The sequence below is a fragment of the Sinocyclocheilus grahami genome, unplaced genomic scaffold (assembly GCF_001515645.1).
Source record: "Sinocyclocheilus grahami isolate Dianchi unplaced genomic scaffold, SAMN03320097.WGS_v1.1 scaffold71.1, whole genome shotgun sequence".
Taxonomy (NCBI): Eukaryota; Metazoa; Chordata; class Actinopteri; order Cypriniformes; family Cyprinidae; genus Sinocyclocheilus; species Sinocyclocheilus grahami.
In genome coordinates, this window is record NW_015505250.1 from 1404150 (window position 1) to 1412110 (window position 7961).

Here is a 7961-nt window from a genome sequence, read left to right on the forward strand (position 1 = left end):
AAAGCTGAATTTTCAGCATCATTACTCCAGTCTTCAGTGTCACATCCTTCTAATATGCTGATTTATTATCAGGGCTGGAAAATGTTGTGCTGCTTAATATTTTTTTGGAACCTGTGATTTTTTTCAGGATCCTTTGATGAATAAAAAGTTAAAAAGAAGACCATTTATTTAAAATAGAAATCTTTTCTAACAATATACACTACCGTTCAAAAGTTTGGGGTCAGTACATTTCTATTCTTTATTTTTTTTTTGAAAGAAATTAAAACGTTTATTCAGCAAGGATGTGTTAAGTTAAAGTTAAGAAGTGATAGCAAAGATTTATATTGTTAGAAAAGATTTATATTTTGAATAAATGCTGTTCTTTTTAACTTTTTATTCATCAAAGAATCCTGAAAAAAGTATCGCAGTTTCCAAAATAATATTTGGCGGCACAACATTGATTGCCAACATTGATAATTCTAATAATAAATTAGCATATTAGAATGATTTCTTAAGGATAATGTAACACTTTATACTGGAGTAATGTCTGATGGAAATTCAGCTTTGCATCACAGAAATAAATTATATTTTAAAGGATATTAAAATAGAAACCATTATTTTGTATTGTAATAACATTTAGCAAGATTACGTTTTTTTTTCAGTTTTTTTTAAATGCTGCCTTGATGAGCATAAGAGACTTCTTTAAAAAACATGACAAGTCTTACTGATACTTGTACATGTATACTTCATTCTGCTTATGTGTTTGTTTTCTCCAAGATGGCCAAGGTGACAAGAATGCACGGGAATGAGACGACAATCAGCCTCATAGGAACGAGTGCCGGCAAACTGTGTGAAGGCAAACATCACACCAATTTTGTCCCACGCCAGGGAGTCGCCCACAAACACTGAGAAAAGTGTTGACCCCCCCCACTTCATTCACCATTTTTCCTTCTATTCAACCTGTATTTCCTTTCCGCTTCCTCATATTGAAAATAAATCCGATATATAGCTATATTAAAAGGATCAAATGAGAGTTTGAACATATCCGAGAGATTGCAGGGATTGTGGAGCTGGAGGACGGCTGCTATACCTCACTGACATGCTGCTTGATCAATAGTTTTTTTGTTGTTGTTGTAGTTTTTTTTTTCTCAATATGGCATCCTGGTGCTGGATTTGAACTGGTTTAAATTAGGTAGATTGGTCAAAACACATCCTAAAATCATCCTGCCGCTTTTAGTTGCTCGCTGATTTGCAATACATTTTAAAGGATATTAAAATAGAAACCATTATTTTGTATTGTAATAACATTTAGCAAGATTACGTTTTTTTTCCAGTTTTTTTTAAATGCTGCCTTGATGAGCATAAGAGACTTCTTTAAAAAACATGACAAGTCTTACTGATACTTGTACATGTATACTTCATTCTGCTTATGTGTTTGTTTTCTCCAAGATGGCCAAGGTGACAAGAATGCACGGGAATGAGACGACAATCAGCCTCATAGGAACGAGTGCCGGCAAACTGTGTGAAGGCAAACATCACACCAATTTTGTCCCACGCCAGGGAGTCGCCCACAAACACTGAGAAAAGTGTTGACCCCCCACTTCATTCACCATTTTTCCTTCTATTCAACCTGTATTTCCTTTCCGCTTCCTCATATTGAAAATAAATCCGATATATAGCTATATTAAAAGGATCAAATGAGAGTTTGAACATATCAGAGAGATTGCAGGGATTGTGGAGCTGGAGGACGGCTGCTATACCTCACTGACATGCTGCTTGATCAATAGTTTTTTTGTTGTTGTTGTAGTTTTTTTTTTCTCAATATGGCATCCTGGTGCTGGATTTGAACTGGTTTAAATTAGGTAGATTGGTCAAAACACATCCTAAAATCATCCTGCCGCTTTTAGTTGCTCGCTGATTTGCAATACTTCTGACAAAGTGCAAAGCCAAGGCTGAATTTTCTATCCCGCAGAGCACTCATAATGCAAGATTCAGACCAAATATGATTGAATTCCACAGCCCTGTCCACCGATTAAGATTTCTTTCAACACCAAGATGGCTGTAAATGTCCATTTGTGTGTGAATGAGTGTGCGTATATACCGATGATGTCACTTTAAAGAGGTTTTCGCTTTGTGTGTTAGCTTCAGAACCAAGTCAGGTCAAATGAGGAGAACATCTCTTGATTCTAATCTCCTATCGAGTGGTGACATTCCTCCCTACTGCACGCTATATAACAAAGGCGTTTGTGCGCTCCTCTGCTTTGAAACGACACGTCACGCTCGCAGAGCCCCCCTTTAATCTCTCCAACGAGCATTGATCATGTTTCATCTTCAAAGCTGCTCTGACTACTGCGAATGCCTGTTCAAAAAAAAAGAAAACCTGTTGTGTCAGACTGACGTGGCCGTTTTTGACGAGTGCGCTAACCAATTAATTCCCTCAAGTGTATCTAGATGCATGCCAGCATTGTTTCAAATGTTTTATTTACAGTCTCTCTCTCAGTCTCCCTCCCTTTCACTTGCATAAACAGATCTAAATGGCAAGCTCTCAATATTTTTACCAGATTGTCTCTGCATCTTCAAAAATCTGCCTTATTTCATGAAATAAGTAGTACATAATCACAAACTGGTGATGGCAAAAATAAAAGGCAAATAGTAAGTGTGTGGCTTTGAATGAATTAAATACTACTTAAGATGTTGAGTGATGCATTTCTTTAAACACACAAAAAAAAATGTTTGTCTTTTTGTTTGGGTTTTTATTTGGTTTCCTTGCATATGTTTTGTTTTAGTTTTTTTGGTTGATAATGATTAAAAATGTATTCAAAAGGTTGATTTACTTCTTTAAGTGGTGCCATATTGTATATCAGATGAACTTCTGCCTTCATCCTTTGATGTTTGCTTTGCTATAAAACAACTATGAATAAAGTTATAAAGTTGTTTCCCTGGGCATGATCTCTGTGTGTTTTATGGTTGCACCGTATCCAACAGGTAATGTCTGCAGATAATCCATGAATATCTTTGTATTCGCTGAATTATTATCAGCAAATTTGCACATGCTTGTAAGCTATTCTGATGTTAGAGATTTTTCTATTATTTAATTTGCCTGCAGCATTCACTTTATAACTTCTCTAAAGCACTTAATGGATAAAATCATTTTTATGATTGAAAACTTTAGATATCATAGAATTTAATTCGTTTTCAATTACAAAAAAATATATAGAGACTGAAATCTTGGGTGAATTCCATTTGAAAGGGCATAAATATGCCATACTCACTCTGAAGGGCATAGTGCAGGCCACTTAACTGACACCTCTCAATGTCTTTTATTCAGTGTCATCTAATGTACCGTTTCTCTGCATTCAGTAGCAAATGTTAATATATGTAACATAATCCAGGAGATACTGAGGTTTAATTAATTGGCTTTAGGTTTTAAAATGAATGGCAAGGATGTGTCAGCTAGGATCACATGAGCATTCACTGCTAAATTATTTCCTTAAAATTACTATTGCATGTACTGAAGAACTAAATCCTAGGTAAGATTAATTAAATTACTGTGGCATTCAGGGTCATGATCATAGATGGCAAAATGATTTCCCTGAATTGATAATTGCACACCTTTAACTAATGTCCTTGTGCAAGGGCCCTAGTTATAGGAAATATTCCAATCAAAACCATTTTGTTATTGTCCTACAACTCTAACCCAAAATGCTTGACCACACTTTTTCATGTGCTTCTAATCTCAAACTTAATCTCGCGCACAGATAATATGTCACTGAACTCTTCTTGAGTCTCCTGTAAGAAGTACTATGATCTCCAGAGATGAGAGGAACATGCCGCTGTGCTCCTCTAGTCCTGACCTCTCTTTAGGAGGTGCAGAGTGCTGTCGTGTCTTACGAGGGCCACGGAGTTCATCTTCAAAGAGATCCGACAAACTGGAGGATTACAGCAGGGGTGGATATTACTAGACCACCTGCCAACAAAGAAAACATCTTTGTTTCTAAATGGAATCGTGAGACGTTTATCAGTAATAATGATCTATGCATTCTAAATGAACCCCTCAAGCTCATTTCTAACATTTCTAACTCTCATGTGTTATAGCACTCCCTGCTCTCCTCTACAGTGAGGACAACAGCCCTTAAATGAATGTCACAGTCTGCGTTTGTTGTACCTTATCAATATCTCTCAGCAGACGCAGACTGACCTCCATCACCAGCAGATGGAGAGATACATGGAGCCCATTGCACAAGGTTCTCTCCATGGTTTGTGGTAATTACTTTGCTGATAACTTGTCCCCAGTGCCATTACTATGAATTATTACACACACAATAAATGATGTGTGTCACTTTGCTTTTCTCCTCAGCCAGAGGACACTGAATTCCCAGGGATGTAGATGGATCCACAAGGCCAGTGGACTTTTTATGGTCGCTTGCTAGAGAGAAACTGAGGCAGTTGGAAGGGTGCAAATTCAGAGAATGTAATATGGTGAATTTGAACAAAACAAAACATTGGTTGTCTCCACAGCAAATGAATCCACAAATAACTGTTGTTTGTGAGAAACCTATCAAAAGTTCCACAAGAGGGCTACTGTATACCCAAGCTACAGCATAAATATGCCAAATCTAGTGCTGTAGATGTTGTCAAATATGTAATTACAAATTCATTGATAAAATGGGCCAGAGCTGTGACTTCCCAGCACGATTCATTATTTTGCACCCTGGTTTCCTGCTGCTACCCCTAACGCACCATATATTTCCATAACAAATTTCTCCATCAAGGTAGGAGGAATAAAAGAAGCCTGGCAGCCCAGCAGGACATTTGCACCAGCCCCTTCTGCCCCGCACCTCAGCCGTGCTGCATGCGATGAGAAACAGAACGAGCCATCCTTATATGTTTCAACAATGCAGTGAGGAAAAGAAAAAAGGGAAGAAAGCAAAGTAGAAAAGCCGCTCAAATAGGTCTCCTTGGCAGGTGGATAATGCATCGCCCCTGATTCCATGCTGCATTTTGGATGTTTTATTGGTTTTGACAGTGGGTTGTTTAGGGAGGTGTTAGAATACAGAACAATATGTTATTCTGTGCAGTCCTACTATAGCTGTGCTAATACAGAATTCTGCATAGCCAAACAGCATCTTAATTATCTGTCATCTAGGCACAGTTGACTTTTAACATGAACGGCATATACTTTCAACCATTTTACTGAACATTTTTCTTTTATGACACTTGCTTTTAATATAACTTGGGAGTAAAGGTGAAATATTTAATGCCAATTTACATGTACAAAAATAAAGGTGCTTCACGATGCCATAGAAGAACCTTTTTGTCTAAATGGTTCCATAAAGAACCTTTAACATCTGAAGAACCATTCTGTTTCACAAAAGGTTCTTTGTGGGGAAAAAAGGTTCTTCAGATTACAAAAAGGTAATAAAGAGATGGTTCTTTAAAGAATTAATGGTTCTTTGTGGAACCAAAAATGGTTCTTCTATGGCATCGCTGTGAAGAACCTTTTGAAGCACCTTTATTTTTAAGAGTGTAGTATTTGGTGTAGACCGGAGTCAGTTTATTTTGTTGGTGTAACAGCAAACTCATTCTCATCTGTTTGGAAAGGCAGTTTGGATAGGATTCATGTGAGTATGATTCACAAATCTCACAAATCAAGCTGTCTGAGTTTGATTCCCTAAAAAGAACCAACTTGTTCAAATAATTCATCTGCAAAATTGAAGTAAATGGGGTGTGCTGTATATTTTTGATTCATTTCAAAGGGAGGTGATCTACATTGTGTTGTATGTTTTTGATTTACTAAAAGGAATAGGCTCATACGAGTCATTCCTTAGGCAGTCAGGATACATTGGTTTCATTGTAAGTTTTTGATTCAGTTTAGGGGAACTGGCTCACAAGAGTCATTCATTCAGGAGTCGGATGACACTGGCTGCACTGAATGTTTTTGATTCACGTAAAAGAACCTGCTCATCAGAGTCATTTGTTGGGCAACTGGACTACAAATGTTTGTTTCTTATGAGAGGCCATATAGGCCATAATTACTGATAAAACTTTCACAAACACTAATGAAATGAACACATGGTGAAATTTGTTGATTCTGCCCTGTATGGGGACTGAGCTTAAAGGGTTAGTTCACCCAAAAATGAAAATTGGCTTGTGTTTTACTCACCCTTGAAGCATCCTAGGTGTATATGACTTTCTCTTTTCAGACGAATCCAGTCCGAGTTATATAAAAAATTGTCCTGGCTATTCGAAGCTCTATCATTGCAGTCAGCAAGTGTTGCAGTTGAACTGTCCACAAATTGTCAAATAAAGCACGCACATTCATAATAAAACGTACCTCACCCGGCTCCGGGGGTGAATAAGTGAATAAAGGCCTTCTGTAGTGAATCCATGCGTTTCTGTAAGAAAAATATCCGTATTTCAAACGTAATAAACATTTTTCTCTCACTTCCGTTATCTGTCATACGCGGAAGCATAGACGGAAGGCGTGTGACATATGCGCAGCACGCGCGCCTGCCTCTGATATATGCTAGTCTCACGAGTTTGCTTATAGGAGCAAAGGAAGCAAAGTTTTCTTACATTAGCAAAGGAAAACCAGTCTCCTCTTGGTTAATTTGAAATCCTCCGACAGGATTCACTACAGAAGGCCTTTATTCACCTCCCGGAGCCGTGTGAAGCACGTTTTATTATGAATGTGCGTGCTTTATTTGACGACTTGTGGACTGTTCAACTGCAACACCCGCTGACTGCAATGATGGAATAGCCAGGACAATTTTTTTATATAACTCCATCTTAATTATCTGTCATCTAGGCACAGTTGACTTTTAACATGAACGGCATATACTTTCAACCATTTTACTGAACATTTTTCTTTTATGACACTTGCTTTTAATATAACTTGGGAGTAAAGGTGAAATATTTAATGCCAATTTACATGTACAAAAATAAAGGTGCTTCACGATGCCATAGAAGAACCTTTTTGTCTAAATGGTTCCATAAAGAACCTTTAACATCTGAAGAACCATTCTGTTTCACAAAAGGTTCTTTGTGGGGAAAAAAGGTTCTTCAGATTACAAAAAGGTAATAAAGAGATGGTTCTTTAAAGAATTAATGGTTCTTTGTGGAACCAAAAATGGTTCTTCTATGGCATCGCTGTGAAGAACCTTTTGAAGCACCTTTATTTTTAAGAGTGTAGTATTTGGTGTAGACCGGAGTCAGTTTATTTTGTTGGTGTAACAGCAAACTCATTCTCATCTGTTTGGAAAGGCAGTTTGGATAGGATTCATGTGAGTATGATTCACAAATCTCACAAATCAAGCTGTCTGAGTTTGATTCCCTAAAAAGAACCAACTTGTTCAAATAATTCATCTGCAAAATTGAAGTAAATGGGGTGTGCTGTATATTTTTGATTCATTTCAAAGGGAGGTGATCTACATTGTGTTGTATGTTTTTGATTTACTAAAAGGAATAGGCTCATACGAGTCATTCCTTAGGCAGTCAGGATACATTGGTTTCATTGTAAGTTTTTGATTCAGTTTAGGGGAACTGGCTCACAAGAGTCATTCATTCAGGAGTCGGATGACACTGGCTGCACTGAATGTTTTTGATTCACGTAAAAGAACCTGCTCATCAGAGTCATTTGTTGGGCAACTGGACTACAAATGTTTGTTTCTTATGAGAGGCCATATAGGCCATAATTACTGATAAAACTTTCACAAACACTAATGAAATGAACACATGGTGAAATTTGTTGATTCTGCCCTGTATGGGGACTGAGCTTAAAGGGTTAGTTCACCCAAAAATGAAAATTGGCTTGTGTTTTACTCACCCTTGAAGCATCCTAGGTGTATATGACTTTCTCTTTTCAGACGAATCCAGTCCGAGTTATATAAAAAATTGTCCTGGCTATTCGAAGCTCTATCATTGCAGTCAGCAAGTGTTGCAGTTGAACTGTCCACAAATTGTCAAATAAAGCACGCACATTC

At 37.4% G+C, this 7961-nt stretch overlaps 1 long non-coding RNA gene across 1 annotated transcript in view; it reads left to right on the top strand.

Annotated features, from left to right (window-relative positions):
- LOC107585511 (uncharacterized) overlaps nt 1-1141 on the top strand; it is a 22917-nt gene extending 21776 nt beyond the window's left edge. The window contains exon 4 of the long non-coding RNA XR_001609251.1: nt 757-1141. This is a non-coding gene — a long non-coding RNA (uncharacterized lncRNA). The remainder of the gene's footprint in view (nt 1-756) is intronic.
- Nucleotides 1142-7961: the final 6820 nt, after the last annotated feature.